General features: G+C 46.9%; 1 protein-coding gene across 3 annotated transcripts in view; it reads right to left on the bottom strand.

Moving 5' to 3' along the window:
• Nucleotides 1-22755, bottom strand: part of prkcq (protein kinase C, theta) — a 142488-nt gene extending 119733 nt beyond the window's left edge. For 2 of the 3 annotated variants that reach the window (XM_070897119.1, XM_070897118.1), the window contains exon 1: nt 22681-22755. The gene's annotated coding sequence lies outside the window, so the exon portion shown is untranslated. The remainder of the gene's footprint in view (nt 1-22680) is intronic. The other variant, XM_070897120.1, reaches the window with a different exon arrangement.
• Nucleotides 22756-22996: the final 241 nt, after the last annotated feature.

Genomic DNA, 22996 nt, shown 5'->3' on the forward strand with positions numbered 1-22996 from the left:
CTATGTTCCTATATGCTCAGCCCAATTTGTGCGTTAGCTGTGGCTCAGTGGGTAGCACTCTCACCCACTCTAAACCAGCAGGTTATGGGTTCAAGTCTTGCTCCAGAGACTGGAGCACAAAAATCTAGGCTGACACTTCCAGTGCAGTGCTGAGGGAGCGCTGCACTGTCGGAGGTGTTGTCTCTTGGATGAAATGTTAAATCAAGGCCCTGCCTGCTCTCTCAGGTAAAAGATCCCATGGCATTATTTCAAAGAAGAGCAGGGGAGTTATTCCCTGGTGTCCTGTCCAATATTTATTTCTCGATCAACATAACAGAAACCCATTATCACATTGCTGGTTGTGGGAGCTTGCTGTGCGCAAATTTACAGCTGTGTTTCCCCCATTACAAAAGTGACTATACTTCAAGAGTACTTCATTGGTTGTAAAGCGCTTTGGGACGTCCTGAGGTCATGAAAGGTACGATATAAATGGAAGTCTTTTCTTTTTAGGATTGCGTTTCAACGTAGGCCCAAAAGTTATTTTCCTTTCGATTTGTCAGATCAGTATTCTATCCGCATCGACATGATTTTAAAAACGTAACATAAATGATACATTCGCACTTATTTTAAGCTTAATTATGATTAAAGAAGCAATTTGTATGCCACTCGCCTGTGATACTGACTGCCAGTTTTTACTGCCTGTAAGGCGCGTTGGGACGTCTGGTAGTCATGAAAGGCTCTATATAAATGCAAGACTTTCTTTCTCTTCAAAGTGGGCCTCAAACAGGTGGTAGGCCCCTTATTTGCCAAAGCATTGGGCCTAATACCAGTTTCAAGCCTGGGACCTGGGTCACTTTTTGGAAGGCTATTGTGTTTGATTACAATAGGGCGGATAGCGCTGTTTGGGGGTAGAAAGTGCGTGGGTTTCTGCCAAATCCCTTTGTCTTCTCTTTTAAAGAGAGGTGTGAATCTATTTACCCTAAACAGTTAACTTTTCTGTTTAAACAGGAAACAAAAGAATTTCACATGAATGTGTTAAACATTTGGATGATATTTGCGTGGCCTAACTTCAAGGCTATTGGATTAATAATTTACCATTGCTGAAATTCAGCGTGCAGGATTTGCTAATATGGTCTGTGTGTCTCCGTCAATCTATTGCCCCGTGAGGGAAGTTGGAAGCTGTTTTAACTGATGTCAGTTTGCCTTCGTTCCTTGTAGGGCTTCAATCAGTTATTCCATTCTTTGAAAACTAATCAGGATCAAGTAAAGGGCACATGGATTGCTTGCCCTGTCTATCTGTCGAACCCTGCGAGCGTTCGTTATCGAGAGAGTCTTATTGTCCCGTAGTGTTGCTGTGCCTGTAGGCGTTGTACGCCCAAACTTTTAGAATCTGTGGAGTCTATGAGCATCAGCCTTCACTTTTTGGAGAGTGTTCTCTGCCACGACAACAACAACTTTGTGTTTATGTAGTGCATTTAACGTGGTAAAACGTCCCAAGGTGCTTCACATGAGCGTAATCAAACAATATTTGACACCGAGCCACATAAGGAGATATTAGCACAGGTGACCAAAAGCTTGGTCAAAGAGGGAGGTTTCAAGGTGCGACTTAAAGGAGGAAAGAGAGGCGGAGAGGCAAATGTGATTTTCCTCAGAACCTTTTCCATTTCTAGGACATAACTGTGCGGCACTGGAGTCCATGGGAGGTGCACAGTGCTATCAGATGGGGATTCAGGCTTGCCAGTCCCGTCAGCTGTGGCTCAGTGGGCAGCACTCTGACCTCTTCAATGAGAAGGTTGTGGGTTCAAGCCCCACTCCAGGAACTTGAGCACAAAATCTAGGGAGCACTGCACTGTCGGAGGTGCTGTCTTTTGGATGAAACGTTAAACCGAGGCCCCGTCTGCCCTCTCAGGTGGATGTAAAAAATTCCATGGCATTATTCCGAAGAAGAGCAGGGGAGTTATCCCTGGGGCCAATATTTAACCCTCAATCAACATAACGAACAGATTATCTGGTCATTATCACATTGCTGCCTGTGGGAGCTTGCTGTGCGCAAAGTGGCTGCCGCGTTTCCCACATTACAACAGTGACTACACTCCAAAAGTACTTAATTGGCTGTAAAGCACTTTGAGACGCCCGGTGGTTGTGAAAGGCGCTATAGAAATGCAAGTCTTTCTCCTTTTTCTTTCATAACCGCAACTGCAATGCTTTCTCACCAGTGTAAAACTTGCAAGTGCACCAATACGGCACTACAATGGTGGATTTTATGGTGAATGCCAGAGGGAATTCTGTCCGTTTGTGATTATTAACCTCACAGCACTCTCTCTCTCTCTTTTCCACTCTGCTGACCAGCAGAAGTTGGTCACGGAGCCTCGGTTTTGGTCTTGAAGCACCATCAGTGAGACATGTTATGAGGGCTTGTCACTATTTCAGTCACAGTAACAGTCACACTGAGATTTACATCTAACTGTATTTCCTGCAGCCCTATTTGAACGAGGCAAGTACAGAAAAAAAACATGCACAGATTCGAACTCAAGTTTTTGCTCTTCCTGTATCTTTCGATTCGACATAAAGATTGAAATTGTCTTGCAATAATTCACAGGTTGAATTCTCTCTTATTTTCCTACTTTCTCCTTCAGGCCACTTTTACCAGTGTTTTTGTGCGTATAATCCAATTTTCGGTCTCTCTCTCTCTCTCTCCACCCTGTGAATTAATGCGTGAGGCTGAAGCTGAATATTTTACGCCCCATTGCATAAACTCACCGCGAGTGAGTCAGCTGCATTGTGAAGAGGGCAGGGTATAAATGATTTTAAGCGTTTGGAAATGCAGCCCCTGAAAATAGAATTATTGGGCTGAATGTTATTCATCAGTGTTCATGCTCCCGCCCATTTACACTGTGCGGATGTACCTCTAGCATCGTCTCATCTATTTCATAAGCTGAAATGAGGCACCCTCTTACCACAGAATAATTATTCATCGGGCAATCTGAAGTTTATTTCTGGCATGCTTTTTGCAGCGTTGCATCAGAATGCTGCAGGGACAACATGGGAGGGATACCCTCATACACCCCACGGAAAATTCAAGAGCCAGGTCATCTCCAGTCCCTCTCGTTCTCTATCGAAATGTCTTCTGTTCTAAACCATTCCTTCACACTTTCCCAATCACACTTTGCACAAAAGACTAAAAAAAAAATCACAATTGAATAATCTTCAAATAGATCTGTGGAAAGAAAGACTTGCATTTATATAGCGCCTCAGGACGTCCCAAAGTGCTTTACAGCCAATGAAGTACTTTTGAAGGGTAGTCACTGGTGCAATCATAGAATCAGGTCATTTACGGCACGGAAGGAGGCCATTTCGGAAGGATGTCATAGCAGCGCATTTGGAAAGAGGTGACATGATAGGTCCAAGTCAGCATGGATTTGTGAAAGGGAAATCATGCTTGACAAATCTTCTGGAATTTTTTGAGGATGTTTCCAGTAGAGTGGACAAGGGAGAACCAGTTGATGTGGTATATTTGGACTTTCAGAAGGCTTTCGACAAGGTCCCACACAAGAGATTAATGTGCAAAGTTAAAGCACATGGGATTGGGGGTAGTGTGCTGACGTGGATTGAGAACTGGTTGGCAGACAGGAAGCAAAGAGTAGGAGTAAATGGGTACTTTTCAGAATGGCAGGCAGTGACTAGTGGGGTACCACAAGGTTCTGTGCTGGGACCCCAGCTGTTTACACTACATTAATGATTTAGACGAGGGGATTAAATGTAGTATCTCCAAATTTGCGGATGGCATTAAGTTGGGTGGCAGTGTGAGCTGCGAGGAGGATGCTATGAGGCTGCAGAGTGACTTGGATAGGTTAGGTGAGTGGGCAAATGCATGGCAGATGAAGTATAATGTGGATAAATGTGAGGTTATCCACTTTGGTGGTAAAAACAGAGAGACAGACTATTATCTGAATGGTGACAGATTAGGAAAAGGGAAGGTGCAACGAGACTTGGGTGTCATGGTACATCAGTCATTGAAGGTTGGCATGCAGGTACAGCAGGCGGTTAAGAAAGCAAATGGCATGTTGGCCTTCATAGCGAGGGGATTTGAGTACAGGGGCAGGGAGGTGTTACTACAGTTGTACAGGGCCTTGGTGAGGCCACACCTGGAGTATTGTGTACAGTTTTGGTCTCCTAACATGAGGAAGGACATTCTTGCTATTGAGGGAGTGCAGCGAAGGTTCACCAGACTGATTCCCGGGATGGTGGGACTGACATATCAAGAAAGACTGGATCAACTGGGCTTGTATTCACTGGAGTTCAGAAGAATGAGAGGGGATCTCATAGAAACGTTTAAAATTCTGACGGGTTTAGACAGGTTAGATGCAGGAAGAATGTTCCCAATGTTGGGGAAGACCAGAACCAGGGGTCACAGTCTAAGGATAAGGGGTAAGCCATTTAGGAACGAGATGAGGAGAAACTTCTTCACCCAGAGAGTGGTGAACCTGTGGAATTCTCTACCACAGAAAGTTGTTGAGGCCAATTCACTAAATATATTCAAAAAGGAGTTAGATGTAATCCTTACTACTAGGGGGATCAAGGGGTATGGCGAGAAAGCAGGAATGGGATACTGAAGTTGCATGTTCAGCCATGAACTCATTGAATGGCGGTGCAGGCTCGAAGGGCTGAATGACCTACTCCTGCACCTATTTTCTATGTTTCTATTTCGGCCCATCGTGTCCACGCCGGCCGACCAAGAGCTACCCAGCCTAATCCCACTTTCCATTTGTTGGTCCGTAGCCGTGTAGGTTACGGCACTTCAGGTGCACATCCAGGTACTTTCTAAGTGTGGTGAGGGTTTCTGCCTCTACCACCCTTTCAGGCAGTGAGTTCCAGACCCCTGCCACCCTCTGGGTGAAGAAATTTCCTCTCAAATCCTCTCTAAATCTTCTACCAATTTCTTCAAATCTATGCCCCCTGGTTATTGACCACTCTGCTAAGGGAAATAGATCCTTCCTCTCCTCTCTATCCAGGCCCCTCATAATTTTATACACCTCAATCAGATTACCCCTCAGCCTCCTCTGTTCCAAATAAAACAACGCCATCCTATCAAATCTTTCCTCATAGCAAAAATTCTCCAGTCCAGGCAACATCCTCATAAATCTCCTCCGTACCCTCTGTAGTACAATCACGTCTTTCCTATAATGCAGTATTCTAGCTGCAGCCTGACTAGTGTTTTATACAGTTCAAGCATAACCTCGCTGCTCTTGTATTCTATGTCTTGGCTAATAAAGGCAAGTATTCTGTATGCCTTCTTAGCCACCTTATCTACCTGGCCTGCTACCTTCAGGATCTGTGGACATGCACTCCCAGGTCCCTTTGTTCTTCTACACTTCTCAGTGTCCTACCATTTAATGTATATTCCTTTGCCTTGTTAGCCCTCCCCAAATGCATTACCTCACACTTCTCCCGATTGAATTCCATTTGCCACTGTCTGCCCACCTGACCAGTTCATTAATATCTTCCTGCAGTCCGCAGCTTTCTTCTTCATTATCAATCACACAGCCGATTAATGCAGGGAACGCGGCAGCCAATTTGCGCACAGCAAGCTCCCCCAAACAGCAATGTGATAATGACCAGATAATCTGTTTTAGTGATGTTGATTGAGGGATAAATATTGGCCCAGGACACTGGGAATAACTCCCCTGCTCTTCTTCGAAATAGTGCCGTGGAATCTTTTACATCCACCTGAGAGAGCAGACGGGGCCTGGGTTTAACGTCTCATCTGAAAGACGGCACCTCCGACAGTGCAGCACTCCCTCAGCACTGCACTGGGAGTGTCAGCCTAGATATTTTGCTCAAGTCTCTGGGACTTGAACCCACAACCTTCTGACTCAGAGACGAGAGAGCTACCCACTGAGTCACTGGCTGGCACTTTATTATAAAATTCCATCTATGATATAAAATAAATGTGCTTTTGTGTTGGTGCATGGTAAGTCACAGTGTCACAGTCCGCCTCCTGTAAGTAGGAGAATTAAATTTCAAGCAATCTAACCATCACTCATGCACATTAGGCACAGCAGGTTTAAGAATATGCGACTGTAGAAGTTTTTCAGCTTTTAATGTGACTTATTCTGATGCCATTAAAATGCATTCAAATAGACAATAAATGCAGTAAATTGCAGGGAGCAGCGTGCGGTATACCACTGCAGGGAGCAGCGTGCGGCGGTATACCACTGCAGGGAGCAGCGTGCGGTATACCACTGCAGGGAGCAGCGTGCGGTATACCACTGCAGGGAGTAGCGTGCGGTATACCACTGCAGGGAGCAGCGTGCGGCGGTATACCACTGCAGGGAGCAGCGTGCGGCGGTATACCACTGCAGGGAGCAGCGTGCGGCGGTATACCACTGCAGGGAGCAGCGTGCGGCGGTATACCACTGCAGGGAGCAGCGTGCGGCGGTATACCACTGCAGGGAGCAGCGCGCGGCGGTATACCACTGCAGGGAGCAGCGTGCGGCGGTATACCACTGCAGGGAGCAGTGTGCGGCGGTATACCACTGCAGGGAGCAGTGCGTGCTGCTGCAGGAGGGCGACGGCTGCGATGCCAGGTCGCTGACTGCAGTGCGGGCAGGCACAGCAGGAGGGGCGAAGGAGCGGCAAGAGTCCGTAGAGGGAAATGATCGGGGCCCAGGAGAGGCGAGAGTTCGGGGCTCAGAAGAGCCAAGGGCCCAGGGGCAGTACGGCCCAGCCCACACTGCGATATGTGTGTGCACTGGGCCCGTGCAGCAGAGCTGGTCTCCAGTCGTCCTGGTTAACCCTTGCCACTGGACCAAGACCTCGCTCTGTCAAGCCCGTGTGGTGGCTGGTGTGCAACGGTCACCCCACGTTAAAAAAATCCACACACAGGCATCTTCCACCCTTCAGGATGTAGTTCAGGATCTGGAATATTAGTTCAGGATCTGGAACATTGAAACACCTGTGAACTCATCCCTTTTTGGCGTGGAAGCAAGTCATCCTCGGTTCGAGGGACCGCCTATGATGATGATGAAATGCAGCACCGGTCTCCTTGAGAATAAATTAAATAAAAACGCACTGAAATACCAGAAGCGTGACTTTATTTCCTGGGCTTAACTTAACACTCATTTTAAACCAACATAATGGTTGGAAATCTGCACGTATGGCTCTTTAGCCATTATAATGAATTTTGGCGCAGGGATTGATAGACTGGTGTAAAATAGTGAAGGCAGTCGGATGTAACATGCTTGTGCCAGAATTTCCTCAATATTTTACGCTGGCTGTGTGCTTTATGCCTGGATTACATGCGCCTCTGGGTGCAAATAAACAGGAAATTCCAGCTCTATGATCCCAAACTACTCTCAAGCAATACCATATAAGAACATAAGAACATAAGAAATAGGAGCAGGAGTAGGCCATACGGCCCCTGGAGCCTGCTCCGCCATTTAATATGATCATGGCTGATCCGATCATGGACTCAGCTCCACTTCCCCGCCCGCTCCCCATAACCCCTTATCCCCTTATCGTTTAAGAAACTGTCTATTTCTGTCTTAAATTTATTCAATGTTCCAGCTTCCACAGCTCTCTGAGGCAGCAAATTTCACAGATTTACAACCCTCTGAGGGAAGAAATTTCTCCTCATCTCAGTTTTAAATGTGCGGCCCCTTATTCTAAGATCGTGCCCCCTAGTTCTAGTCTCCCCCATCAGTGGAAACATCCTCTCTGCATCCACCTTGTTGAGCCCCCTCATAATCTTATACGTTTCGATAAGATCACCTCTCGTTCTTCTGAATTCCAATGAGTGGAGGCCCAAACTCCTCAACCTTTCCTCATAAGTCAACCCCCTCATCATGAGCTCCAGGAACAGCACCTCAACTTTCGATTCGGTACCTTACAACCTTCCGAGCTCAACATCGAGTGTAACAATTGCAGACCATTACCTCCGCCCCCGTTTTTTTTTAGAAGGCAGCCACTGATAATTCTGCTATTCCCATTTACACCCCATCTAGACCCATCTTTTGGGTCTTTACCCTGGAACCCCCTCCCTAACAGCATTGTGGGAGCACCTTCACCACACGGACTGCAGCGGTTCAAGAAGGCGGCTCACCGCCACCTTCTCAAGGGGCAGTTAGGGATGGGCGATAAATGCCGGCCTTGCCAGCGAGGCCCACATCCCAAGAATGAATAAAAAAAGAACTAACTAAGCTACAAGTATGTTGTTGAAGTTGGATTCACCCTTTGGATAAATATTGGATTCAGTGGACCCCAAAGCATTGATGCTTTTCCTTATGGAATCTGAAAGTCAAACATCCTGGGCCATTCTTGTGTTCTTTCCAATGCTCATCTTATAAACAGCATAGACAGGGGGTGCTGGTTGGCCATGGACCACAAACCTATCCTTTCCTGATCTATGGGTGTGGGTGGTGATATAGCTATGGGTGGTTGTGTGTAACAAGAAAGGTTAAAAAAATACTTTCATTGGTGTAGTGTATTAGTTTCATGGGTTCCTTTCTTGAGAATTCACAGCTACACATTTGCTGTAAAGGACCAGCTGGTTCATTAGCAAAGGTTTAACAATCAAACTGAACCCGGCCACTTCATCCACCAGGCTCACAACTGCACGTCTCATCATGGAGAACCTGGACTCAATTAACTGGGGTTTTATTGAATCTTGTGAACATCACGTGACTGGCTAAGCCACTCACAATGCAACAGCTCCACAACTATTTTAATAAAACTATAAAGCCGAGTGCCCCCTCATTAAAGGGGTACTAGAACTGACAAATTAACAAATAAAACTTTGTGAACCTTAAACGGTCAATTAAAATTTGGTTGCCGGAGGTACTGATGTACTCCAGTCCCTCCGGTGCCCACCTCTCGCGGAAGGCCGCGAGCGTACTGGTGGACACCGCGTGCTCCATCGCCAAGGACACCCTGGCTCAGATGTAACCGCGGAAGAGAGGCAGGCAGTCGGGCTGAACGACCCCCTCGACCGCCCGCTGCCTGGACCGGCTGATGACCCCCTTGGCCAGGCCCAGGAGCAGTCCTACGAGGAGGCCCTCCGACCTGCCCGCTCCCCTCCGCACAGGGTGCCCAAAGATCAGGAGCGTGGCAACAGCTCCACAAGCTGTGAGCATGCTTACAGGTGCATACGTTACAAATGGGGCAAACAAAATGTTTCTCCCCTAGATTCTTGGCTGAGTGCTCCCATCTTGGGGCTATACCGGACGGACTGAGGCGAAGACAAATTAAATTGCCGTAATGCAACATCAGCCAATAATGTGCATGCATTTTTGCTGATTTTTTGTACGTAAAAAAAATTGCAGCAAGCAGCCATTTTGGTAAAAATAAATTGTACAATGGCTCCGGTTGGGGTGGAGTGTAGAATGTTTCAGTGTAAGGGGTGTCGCAGTTGTGTGGGGCAGACTGGTTGGGCTGGGTGCCCTTTACCTTTCCGCCATTATTCATTGTTCATAGGTTTATATGTAACCTTCAGGGCTGCTGACCGAGGGCCGTGCGGCTCTTTGTCGGCCGGTGCGGACACGATGGGCCGAAATGGCCTCCTTCTGCGCTGTAAATTTCTATGTTTCTATGTTTCTAAATCCCTCTCTGAGGGTAGAGGAAGAACCATCTGCCATTTAATCACACATATTGCGCTTGTTTCAATGAGAATTATATTATGGCACTGCATGTAAATGAAGATAGGTATTATTTCATCAGGATGGCCCCCCTGTAAAGCACCCAGAGTAAGTAGTCAGCGACTGAACAGAATGTACCGAGAGAGATCGTAAATCCGTGCACATGCAATAATACTGTTAGTCTGAGCATACTCAGATCCAATTTACAATTGCTATGGTGACAACTTGGATTTGGTTCAAACTACATGTCAGCAAATTAGCCACAACAGACTCCTGCAAACGCATTAATGGAATTCATAAATATCAAATGTAATCAGGCTCACTTGTAACTAATTTGTGGAAAGAAGTGCTTGCAGTCAATAAGTGCTTGGCATAGGGCATCCTTTGTTATTACAATCGTATTAAACAAGGAATGTTAATGCCAGGCAGACGTGGACTATTTCAAAGGCGCATGTTTATTACTGAGCATCTTAAATGAAGGGTCAAGACTTTCAGTGCAGGACCAAGGTTGAAAAGGGAGAGGAGATGAGGATCTGGAATTCCCTCCCTGTACCTCTGAGCCTCTCTTTCCTCCTTTAAGACACTCCTTAAAACCTATCTCTTTGACCAAACTTTTGCTCACCTGCCCTAATATCTCTTCATGTGGCTCGTTGTCAAATTCTACTTGATAATACTCCTTGGGACGTTTTACTATGTTAAAGGCGCTATATATATATGTAAATACAAGTTGTTGTTGTTATGTTCACCGCCCTTCCCTGTGACCAACCTGATTCTGAAGCATGTAAAATTAATGCAGCAATATGCACATTTTTGCCGACTAACTTATTTCCGTCAAACTTATCCTCCTGTAAGTGTTACGTTAAGAAATTGGCACCAGATAGATTTGAGTGTGAAAGTCCTTCAACCTATTAGGTCGCATCTTCACAGAATACATTTGCTACCATTCCCCCATTAATGCAGTTTTTCATCCCCCTGAACTGTCCCGTTCACCCTTCACCCCTGTGCTCGCTGCCCTACATTGGCTCCCAGTCCGACAACGCCTCAAATTTAAAATTATCACCCTTGTTTTCGAATCCTTCCATAGCATCACCTTCCCTATCTCTGTAACCTCCTCCAGCCCTACAACCCTCTGAGATCTCTGCACTCTTCCAGCTCTGCTCTCTTGCGAATTTCCAAATTTAATCGCTCCACCATTGGCGGCCATGCCTTCAGCTGCCTGGGCTCTTTGCTCTGAAATTCCCTCCCTAACTCTCTCTGCCTCTCTTTCCTCCTGTAAGACGCTCCTTAAAACCTACCACTTCGGCCAAGCTTTTGGTCATGTGTCCTGATATCTCCTTATGTGGCTCGGTGTCAAAAATATTTTTATTTGGAGGCAGTTCAGAGACGGTTCACTCGGTTGATTCCGGAGATGAGGGGGTTGATCTATGAGGAAAAGTTGAGTAGGTTGGGCCTCTACTCATTGGAATTCAGAAGAATGAGAGGTGATCTTATCGAAATGTATAAGATAATGAGGAGGCTTGATAAGGTGGATGCAGAGAGAATGCTTCCACTGATGGGGGAGACTTGAACTAGGGGGCATTATCTTAGAATAAGGGGTCGCCCATTTAAAACTGAGATGAGGAGAAATTTCTTCTCTCAGAGGGTTGTAAATCTGTGGAATTCGCTGCCTCAGAGAGCTGTGGAAGCTGAGACATTGAATAAATTTAAGACAGTTTCTTAAACGATAAGGGAATAAGGGGTAATGCGGAGCTGATAGGGAAGTGGAGCTGAGTCCATGATCGGATCAGCCATGATCGTAATAAACAGTGGAGCAGGCTCGAGGGGCCATATGGCCTACTCATGCTCTTATTTCTTATGTTCTTATGTTCTTATTGGTCATCATCATCATCATCATAGGCAGTCTCTCGGAATCGAGGAAGACTTGCTTCCACTCTTAACATGAGTTCTTAGGTGGCTGTACAATCTAATATGAGAACCACAGTGCCTGTCACAGGTGGGAGAGATAGTTGTTGAGGGAAGGGGAGGGTGGGACAGGTTTGCCGCACGCTCCTTCCGCTGCCTGCGCTTGGTTTCTGCATGCTCTCGGCGACGAGACTCGAGGTGCTCAGCGCCCTCCCGGATGCTCTTCCTCCACTTCGGGTGGTCTTTGGCCAGGGACTCCCAGGTGTCGGTGGGGATGTTGCACTTTTTCAGGGCGACTTTGAGGGTGTCCCTTTAACGTTTCCGCTGCCCACCTTTGGCTTGTTTGCCGTGAAGGAGTTCCAAATAGAACGCTTGCTTTGGGAGTCTTGTGTCTGACATGCGAACAATGTGATCTGCCCAGCGGAGCTGATCGAGTGTGGTCAGTGCTTCAATACTGGGGATGTTGGCCTCTTGTTCTTGTGAAGCGCCTTGGGATGTTATGTGACCTTAAATGTGCTATATAAGTGTTAGTTGTTGCTAAATCCTAAATTTCATGTTTGATCAAAAGGATAACACCTCTGATGATACATCACTTCCTCAGTGCTGCACTGGTATGTGAGCCCACATGATGTATGTTTGAATCAAGTGCCTTTTGACCTAGGGACATCCAAATATGGCAATCTGACAGAGTACTGTAAAACCATTGCAACAATAGCTAAATCAGCACTGTTACATCAGGGTGTCAGGCATTGTCTGTGGGTAGCACCCTCACCTCTGACTCAGGGGGGTTGCGGGGAGAGCAAGAGATTAGGCCATCAGGGTTGAATCTGATTCTGTTTTTACCCCAGCAATGACATCTGCATACTTTCCATCACAGGTCACTGGTTGGTCATAAGGAGCTGGAATGAAAGACTTGCATTTCTATAGCAACATTCATGACCTCAGGCCGCCCCAAAGTGCTTTACAGCCAATGAAGTACTTTTGGAGCATAGTCACTGTTGTAATGTGAGAAACACGGCAGCCAATTTTCGCACAGCAAGCTCCCACAAACGGCAATGTGATAATGACCAGATAATCTGTTTTAATGATGTTGATTGAGGGATAAATATTGGCCAGAATAATGAGGATAACTCCCCTGCTCTTCTTCAAACTAGTGCCATGTGATCTTTCCTACCCAGCTGAGAGAGCAGACAGGGCCTCGGTTTAACATTTCAGCTGAAAGGTGGCACCTCCAACAGTGCAGCGCTCCCTCAGCACTGCACTGGGAGTGTCAACCTAGATTTATGTGCTGAAGTCCCCGGAGTGGGACTTGAACCCACAACCTTCTGACTCCAAGGTGAGAGAGAGTGCAAGCCACTGAACCACAGCTGAAATGTAGCTGATTAGTGTACAAAGTAGATAAAAACCAAAATATAATAGTCAAAAGAAAAAAAACATTTTATCTGATGAAAAATAGCTGGAATTTTATAGCATGGTTTGTATAATTAAGCACTATGTCGATGTTATTGGATAAAGACCAGCACACAGCCATAATGCTGACGCAGTAAGTAGCACATCATGTAATTACTGAGGCTTCCTGTACACTTACATGTAGTTGGTGGTTAGCTCACATCCTGCATGATATCTAACGGCTGTGTTTACTTTTGAAAAATGCACAGGTGTATTCCTCTGATGGTGCCCCTGCTGCTTTTGGTCAGAGGTTGATGCCCAATTATTCAATCGATGGTATCTGATGAAGATTAAAGAACTGGCCACCACAATTACTGGAAAAAGATCATTACTGCGTCTCTTCAAGCAACTTCCGAAAGAAATCCCTGTCGGTTTTCACCCCTCCTGCCCTATAATTTCCCACATTACACCAGTGACCACACTCCAAAAAGTACTTCATTGGCTGTAAAGCGCTTTGAGACGTCCGGTGGTCGTGAAAGGCGCTATATAAATCCAAGTCTTCCTTTAAGCCCAAATTCGTGCTGGTGTACTGTTCCACCATCTGCTATATCAGTCAAGTAGCGAGTGTGAGCCGAGAGAGTGAGAGAAGACTGCCTATTTGACAGCACCGAGTCACGCTCACCCATCACCCCTGTACTCGCTGACCTACATTGGCTCCCGGTCCAGCAATGCCTCAATTTTAAAATTCTCATCCTTGTTTACAAATCCCTCCATGGCCCTCGCCCCTCCCTATCTCTGTAATCTCCTCCAGCCCCACAACCCTCAGAGATGTCTGCGCTCCTCTAATTCTGCTCTCTTGAGCATCCCTGATTATAATCGCTCCACCATCGGTGGCCGTGTCTTCAGCTGCCTTGGCCCCAAGCTCTGGAACTCCCTCCCTAAACCTTTCCAATTCTCTTTCTTTTTTTCAGACGCATCTTAAAAACTACCTCTTTGACCAAGTTCTGCCCCCAAAATATCTCCTTATATGGCTCGGTGTCAAATTGTGTTTTATGACAATCCTGTGAGCACCTGGGGACATGTTACGACATTAAAGGCACCACAAAAATACAAGTTGTTGTTGTGATGATGAAGGAGCCAAGGTCAACAGTGTCCTCACTTAACTTCAACACGCGCACTTCCTATCGGAGGTCACTGGATAGCTATCGGGACTGGGAAACCTGCATGATTTTTCCCTCTCTAGCTGAGGACCAACAAGGTCAGTTGTAGTACCACTAGTGCCATCCTGGCATTGATCAGCTAATGCGACACAGAGAGGGAATTATGCTATGGGACGTCCTGGGTCTATCTGTATGGCTCAGAGTTACACTGGGTGCATTAGCGTGCGTGTCCTAATTGTTTTTTGCACACTTGCCTCCGAGTCAGAAGGTTGTGGGTTCAAGTCCCACTCCAGGGACTTGAGCACAAAAATCTAGGCTGACACTCCAGTGCAGTACTGAGGGAGTGCTGCACTGTCGGAGGTGCCGACTTTCCGATAAGTCGTTAAACCAAGGTCCCGTCTGCTCTCTCAAGTGGACGTAAAAGATCCTATGGCACTATTTCAAAGAAAAGCAGAGGAGTTATTCCCAGTGTCCTGGGGCCAATATTTATCCCTCAATCAACATCATTAAAACAGATTATCTGGTCATTATCACATTGCTGTTTGTGGGAGCTTGCTGTGCACAAATTGGTTGCCACGTTTCCCACATTACAACAGTGACTACACTCCAAAGGTACTTCATTGGCTGTAAAGCACTTTGAGACATCCGGTGGTCGTGAAAGGCGCTATATAATGCAAGTCTTTCTTTGTTTATTTCTCTATATCCTGTCTTCGAGGTACTGTTTTACCCAGCTTTTCATTGAAATAATGATTCCTTTGTTTGGGGATCTAGTTACGTCTCTCTGTTCCCCTTGAGGTGTTATGGATCGTGGTCATGTGCCTCTGAGCCCGAGGGTGAAGCCACTGAACCACTGACACTCACTCGACACAGGCACGTGGTAGGCAACTCGTGAGGCTGAGACTCATAACCTCTTGGCTACCCTTTGAATTTTGGCAAACACCATAAGAAAAAGGATTTGAAAATATGATTGAAACATATAAGATACTGAGGGAGCTCGACAAGAGTAGATGCAGAGAGGATGTTTCCCCTTGCGTGGGAATCCAGAACTAGGGGGATAGTCTCAGAATAAGGGGTCGCCCATTTAGGACTGAGATGAGGAGGAATTTCTTCTCTGAGGGTTGTAAATCTGTAGAATTCTCTGCCCCAGAGAGCTGTGGAAACTGGTTCATTGAATATATTTAAAGAGGAGATAGAGAGATTTTGAACGATAAGGGAGTAAAGGATTATGGGGAGCGGGCATGGAAGTGGAGGTGAGGCCAAGATCAGATCAGCCCTGATCTATTGAATGGCGGAGCAGGCTCGAGGGGCCAGGTGGCCGACTCCTGCTCCTATTTCTTATGTTCTTAAAATAGCAAAAAAGAGTAAAGGGAAGGCTTACTCGGGGAGTTGCAAATCTCTCACACCCTTCTCACACCCTGGCCTCTTGTTCCTTTGAATCTTTTCCCTTGGTATCAGCTATGTTGTGGCTCAGTGGGCAGCACCCTCGCCTCTGGGTCAGAAAGTGTGGGTTCACGTCCCACGCTGGGGACTCGAGCACTGAGATTGAGGCTGACACTCCAAAAGTACTTCATTGGCTATAAAGTGCTTTGGGGCATCCAGTGGTCATGAAAGGTGCTATGGAAATGCAAGTCTTTCTTTCTTTTCTCTGGTGAAACCACAGAGTTTCACTGGGAGTCCCACCAGACCGAGGCCGCGATCTGCTTGGCCTGCTGTTCAGAAGTCCGGAGATCCTTTGAATGCGTAAGCTGGCACAGATGATGGTCTGAGGATGGAGATGTGTCTTCCTGCTGGAGTGTGACATCCGTCCCCCAGCAACAAGATAAATGACCTGTCGGATAGGTATCAACCTGAAAGGGTGAAGCACGGACTGCCTCAGCGACTGAGAGAACACCAGGTAATGGGGGTGGGGAGGGCCGCTTCCTGCTAATCCACTTAATCCAACATAAGAACATAAGAAATAGGAGCAGGAGTCGGCCGTTTGGCCCCTCGAGCCTGCTCCGCCATTCAATAAGATCATGGCTGATCTGATCCTGGCCTCAACTCCGCTCCCCATAACCCTTTACTCCCTTATCGTTCAAAAATCTGTCCATCTCCACCTTAAATATATTCAATGACCCAGCCTCCGCAGCTCTCTGGGGCAGAGAATTCCAAAGATTTACAATCCATCTGAGAGAAGAAATTCCTCCTCATCTCCGTTTTAAATGGGCGACCCCTTATTCTGAAGTTATGTCCCCTAGTTCTAGATTCCCCCACGAGGGGAAACATCCTCTCTGCATCTACCTTATCGAGCCCCCTCAGAATCTTATATGTTTCAATAAGATCACCTCTCATTCTTCTAAACGCCAATGAGTATAGGCCCAACCTGCTCAACCTATGAACTCTTGAATGACCTCAGTACAACAACTCCTGATATAAAGCAAGGGCGAGGCAGAACTGGAACAGAACAGGGGAGCGGACAAAGTGAAAATGACATTTGCATTGTGCTACAAATCACACTGAGAGATATTTCTTTTAAACAGCGAGCGTTGCTAACATTATTGGGAGTGGGAAGTGGGCGGAACGTTTGTGGTACTGGCAGGGAAATATTACTGAGACTGTCAATGCAAGTGAGTTGGATTAACACACACGCCTAAAACAGCATGATCCCTGACAGATAACAAGATGTCTACTGTTTCCTCACAGCATTGGGCTTTGTAACCCCTTCAAGCCACAGCTTTTTAAAAGAAGCACGAATGGTAATCATCCCTCCCTTAAACACTTGTGTTTCTAATTATACTATAGGTCTAGGCTGACACTCCCAGTGCAGTGCTGAGGGAGTGCTGCACTGTCGGAGGTGCCGTCTTTTGGATGAGACGTTAAACCGAGGCCCCGTCTGCTCTCTCAGGTGGATGTAAAAGATCCCATGGCACTATTTCAAAGAAGAGCAGGGGAGTTATCCCCGGTGTCCTGGTCAATATTTATCCCTCAATCAACATAACAAAAACAGATTATCTGGTCATCATCACATTGCTGTTCGTGGGAGCTTGCTGTGCACAAATTTGCTGCTGCGTTTCCCACATTACAACAGTGACTACACTCCAAAAGTACTTCATTGGCTGTAAAGCGCTTTGAGACATCTGGTGGTCATGCAAGGTGCTATATAAATGCAAGTCTTTTCTTTCTTTGATACTGTCGTGCTATATCTAATTCTTTGTTTCTCTCTGCACTGCTGACTTGTCAAAAATTGTTTTGTTGGAACATGTTTTCATTCATTATGAGTAGAAACTGCGATGATTGAACAAACCAATTGGGGCGAAGATTCTGAGAGGGATTGACAGGGTAGATGCTGAGAGGATGTTTCCCCCGGGCTGGAGAGTCTAGAACCAGGGGTCACAGTCTCAGGATAAGGGATCGGTAATTTAAGACAGAGATGAGGAGGAATTTCTTCACTCAGAGGGTTGTGAATCTTTGGAATTCTCTGCCCCAGAGGGCTGTGGATGCTGAATCGTTGAATGTATTCAAGGCTGAGATCGATAGAATTTTGGACCCTAGTGAAATCAAGGGAGATGGGGACTGGGCGGGAAAGTGGAGTTGAGGTCGAAGATCAGCCGTGATCTTATTAAATGGCGGAGCAGGCTCGAGGGGCCGAATGGCCGACTCCTGCTCCTAATTCTTATGTTCTTAACAGTAGTTCTCATGATTAGTCTCCCATTCAGAGGGCTTGAGTTGGGATCCCGCTCTCGATTGATGTATTGATGCTCGTCTGTTCTGTACCAAATCTTTGATCATTCCTGTCGGATCATCAGGCTGATATACAATCTACAAAAGTGTCCATTGCTGGGGTTGGGGGTGTGAAGAAGAGTTTCTAAGTTAATGCCAGTGTCAATATGGAGTGGTATCAAAGGTGGTTATTCAGAATTCCATGCCTAAAGCATCCTTCCATGCTGAAGGAGGATAACAAGGGATAGTGAGGATTAAAGACAAAAAAGTAGGAATATCAATAAAAGAAGAAAGTAACATCACAAACCCTAATGCTAAAGATGTTGTGGAGGCAACAGACATATTTTTGGACTCTAGTGGAATCAAGGGATATGGGGATCGGGCGGGAAAGTGGAGTTGAGGTCGAAGATCAGCCATGATCTCATTGAATGGCGGAGCAGGCTCGAGGGGCCGAATGGCCGACTCCTGCTCCTAATTCTTATGTTCTTATCAGGCACAGTGGCACATCGCCAGAGCTCGTGATAAGGAACAGCAGAACAACAAACAGAGCCCAGCCACAATAAAGTCAACAAGCAGTTTTCTCTTTATTACAGTCAGTACTTTTTATTGCAATTGGTATTTTTAAACTGAGTTTTATTTATTGCCATGTTCATTGTCATTCCCAACATCGACAATTGGGTTGATTATACGCACCAGTGAGATGCTTCACGTTAGTCATGCAGCTGTTGATGAGAGTTGTTTAAATGTTAGCCTCGTTTTGTTTGTAATAAATTAAATCGTGTTATCGCCAATGCGGAGTACCCTGAATTGTGGTGTTCACAATTTAATCCTTCTTTATGGAGCCCTTGTGTTCCATGATAAGCACCTGAGTGGTGCACAAAGATAAATTTCTTGGACATCCTTGCTGCGAATGGTCTAAAATGTGTTTACTACAAAAAAATTCATTCCTACATTCTCTCAGTGTCCAATTGGCATTGCATCATTCCGTACCCCTAAACATCAAAGGGTTCTGTGCTGGGGCCCCAGCTGTTTGCACTGTATATTGATGGTTTGGACGAGGGGATTGGGTGTGGTGTCTCCGGGTTTGCGGATGGCGCTGGGTTGGGTGGCGGTGTGGGCTGCGAGGGGGATGCTGTGGAGCTGCAGAGCGACATGGATGGGTTAGGTGAGTGGGCGGGTGCATGGCAGATGAAGTATAATGTGAATAGGTGTGGGGTTGTCCACTTTGGTGGTAAAAACAGAGAGACGGACTATTGTCTGAATGGTGACAGATTAGATGGGGGGGAGGTGCGGCGGGGCCTGGGTGTCATGGTTCATCAGTCATTGAGGGTTGGCGTGCAGGTGAAGCAGGCGGTTGAGAGAGCGGGTGGCATGTTGGCCTTCGTGGCGGGGGGATTTGAGTGCAGGGGCGGGGAGGTGTTGCTGCAATTGTGCGGGGCCTTGGTGAGGCCACACCTGGAGTATTGTGAGCGGTTTTGGTCTCCTGGCCTGAGGAAGGACATTCTTGTTATTGAGGGAGTGCAGCGAAGGTTCACCAGACTGATTCCCGGGATGGCGGGACTGACCTATCGAGAAAGACTAAATCAACTGGGCTTGTATTCACTGGGGTTCGGAAGAATGAGAGGGGACCTTATAGGGGCATTTAAAATTCTGACGGGTTTGGACGGGTTGGATGCAGGAGGGGTGTTACAGTGTTGGGGAAGTCCAGAACCAGGGGTCACAGTCTAAGGATAAGGGGTAAGCCATTTAGGACCGAGATGAGGGGAAACTTCTTCACCCAGAGAGTGGTGGACCTGTGGAGTTCTCTACCACAGAAAGTTGTTGAGGCCAATTCACTAAATATATTCAAAAAGGAGTTAGATGTAGTCCTTACTACTAGGGGGATCAAGGGGTATGGCGAGAAAGCAGGAATGGGGTACTGAAGTTGCATGTTCAGCCATGAACTCATTGAATGGCGGTGCAGGCTAGAAGGGCCGAATGGCCTACTCCTGCACCTATTTTCTATGTTTCTATGAAACAGCTTTAAAATATGACAATAACTATGGAGGGGTCCAGAACCAGATCTTCCTTAAAAGGACACGATCTTTAGTAAAAAGGTGGGGTTTATTTTTTGGACAGGAGGAAAAAAGGACTTGCATTTTCACAGTACCTTTCACCACCTCAGGACGTCTCAAAGCACTTTACAGCCAATGAAGTACTTTTGATGTATAGTCACTGTTGTAATGTGAGAAACGCAGCAACCAATTTGCGCACAGCAAGCTCCCACAAACAGCAATGTGATAATGACCAGATAATCTGTTTTTGTTATGTTGATTGAGGGATAAATAATGGTTAGGACACCGGGGATAACTTCGAAATATGTGATCTTTTACATCCACCTGAGAGAGCAGACAGGGCCTCGATTTAACATCTCATCGACGGTCCCTCCGACAGTGCGGCGCTCCCTCAGCACTGCACGGGGAGTGACAGCCTGGATTTTTGCACTCAAGTCTCTGGGACGTAAACCCACAACTTTCCGACTCAGAGGCGAGGGTGCTGCCCCAATGAACCACGGCTTACATGAAGGAGAACTCTGTGCCACTTTACTAACAGTGTCATCTCTCGTGCTGCCGATACCTGTGACTTACAAAAGGAATTTCAAGCATGGGTCTTGATGAAACACGATAGTGGAGCCCAAGACGTTGCCTGGTTTGGCTCTGCGTAAAATGAGACGTAGGTGTATTTGGAGCGCTGGCGCGGGATTTGGGTTCTTCAATAAAAGTTTTAATAGTTGGGCTAATGGAGCGCTCACGCGGTGTGATGCCCAGTGTCGTGCTCAGCCCATAGGAGCTCAGCACATTAGCGCTGCGGTGATGTCAGCGTGGTGCGGGCGTGCCGTGTCACACTGATGCCTCACATCATCCCTTTTTTAAAGGGGAGGGCCGCTGTGAACTCTGCAGTCTCTTTGGTGGCGCCCACTGGGCCACCAGGGGAGGGTGTTGGCCGGGCCAGTGGCCTGGCACCCAAGAGGGGCTGCGGGGCTGCATGACGGTGGCTCGGCCACACCAGCGGCCGCCATCTTCAGGCCGATTGAAAAGTCGGGCGACGGAAAAAAGATGGCGGCCGCCGTGCTACCACCTCCCCTTTAAGAGCTGCCGGGGCGCCACAGCCGCCACAGCTTCTCGCGCCGACGAGCTGTCGTTGGCATCGCCCCGCGCCGACCTCGCATCCCACGGGGCAATTTCCCCCGAGGGGCGCAAAGCGGTCAGCGTGGGACGATAAGGGGTCGGCGCGCATGGCGATGACGTCATCGTGTGCATACGCCGCGGCGGTGCTCTGGTCACGGTGCACGGTGCAAACCATTCTTTGCCGGCGGAGCCCCTGAGGCCAATCCGCGCAGGTCGATGTGGCCGCCCTGCCTGCACGCTAGCTGGCCCTGCTCTAAGGGGCAATTTCGGCCCCAGAGTCTCTTGGTCAAATGCTGCATCGGAAAACGATTTTGAGTCTTCCAATTATTGACGACACTGCCTCTCACATGCAAGTGATGTGTTGATGTGTTTTGACAAAGTTTGTCGGCATACTGTGTATTTGCAAAGAAAGAAAGACTTGCATTTCTATAGCGCCTTTCACGACTACCGGACATCTCAAAACGCTTTACAGCCAATGAAGTACTTTTGAAGTGTAGCCACTGTTGTAATGTGGGAAACACAGCAGCCAATTTGCGCACAGCAAGCTCCCACAAACAGCAATGTGATAATGAACAGATAATTGGTTTTAGTGATGTTGATTAAGGGATAAATATTGACTCTAGGACACCGGGGATAACTCCCCTGCTCTTCTTCGAAATAGTGCCGTGGGATCTTTTACGTCCACCTGAGAGAGCAGACGGGGCCTCAGTTTAACGTCTCAGCTGAAAGACGGTTTGCAAACAAATAAACGAGTTTTGCCGAACATTTTGTCGTCCAATGTAAGAGTTGTAGAACAGTGTTGTCCGATGGAAATCACTGACTAGCCATAGGTGTGGTTATGGTGACCCCATTTTCGCCACAGGCCCTGATTTTAGAAATTGCTCTCTCAATACAGGTACTTCACGTGGATATTAACTGAACAAACATCTACCACCATTCAGTAATTAGGGAAGTAAAGAATCATAGGAATCATAGAATCATAGAAAAATTACGACACAGAAGGAGGCCATTCAGCCCATCGTGTCTGTGCTGGTCGAAAAAGAGCTGCCCAGCCTAAAGCACTCACAACAATCAAAAAACGCTCTGCTTTCCGTCCTGCCATTTTAGCAAGAAATGCACAAAAAGTTAAAGTACATATGCCTATGCTGTGGGAATATTGAGATCACATGTCCAAAGACTAACCCCATGTGGTTAATGTACTGGACAACACTTAGAATCATGGAATAGTACAGCATAGGAGGCCACTCAGCCCATTGACTCTTTCAAAGAGCAATCCAGTTAGACCCACTCACCCTGCTCTTTCCCCACATCCCTGCAATTCTTTTTCTCACAGAATCATAGAAATTTACGATACAGGAGAAGCCCGTTCTGCCCATCGTGTCTGTGCCAGCCGAAAAATAGCCATCCAGCCTAATCCCACTGTTTCCAGCTCTTGGTCAGCAGCAGGTAGGTTTCAGAATCCTAATTTCACACCAAGTGCTTTCCAGATTTGCTTGTGTAGAATTTGGCTTTTTGCATGAACACACTTACAGACATCACCTTTAACATCATGCACACTTTAGCATAGCCCAGAAGCGGTTGGGGGAAATCACGATATATTTATATAATGGGGGGGGGGGGGGGGGAGTTTACATATTTATTTTTTTATAAAAATCTAGATGTTTTCAGCATCAAAATCTATGTTTCTATGTTTTCCAAAAGCTGCAAACAGAGCTTTATAAAAAAAAAACAAACAAGTGAAAAAAGACTCACCGGGTATAAGCAGGCAATTCTTTTACTGTAAGTGTAAAATGTGCAGAGAGGCTCCTGTGCGCCTGATCGCCAACCCTCTCAGTGTGACAACATGTGTCTGATACCAGTGTAGCCAACATCACACGGCCCGCCCACACCCAACACCGATTGGTGCTGCAAAAGGCTCGATGGGCAGCGGCTGCCTGTGATTGGGCGAGGGGAGCTGTCAGTCAAGGGAGGATGTCACTTGCATTTGGCAACTGGTTTGAAATTGACACCGGGACATATCCAGCTCCCTGTTTCATTGCAGCACTCGAGCCTTCTTTTACCGAAAGTC

The sequence above is a fragment of the Pristiophorus japonicus genome, chromosome 13 (assembly GCF_044704955.1).
Source record: "Pristiophorus japonicus isolate sPriJap1 chromosome 13, sPriJap1.hap1, whole genome shotgun sequence".
NCBI classification, from domain to species: Eukaryota; Metazoa; Chordata; class Chondrichthyes; family Pristiophoridae; genus Pristiophorus; species Pristiophorus japonicus.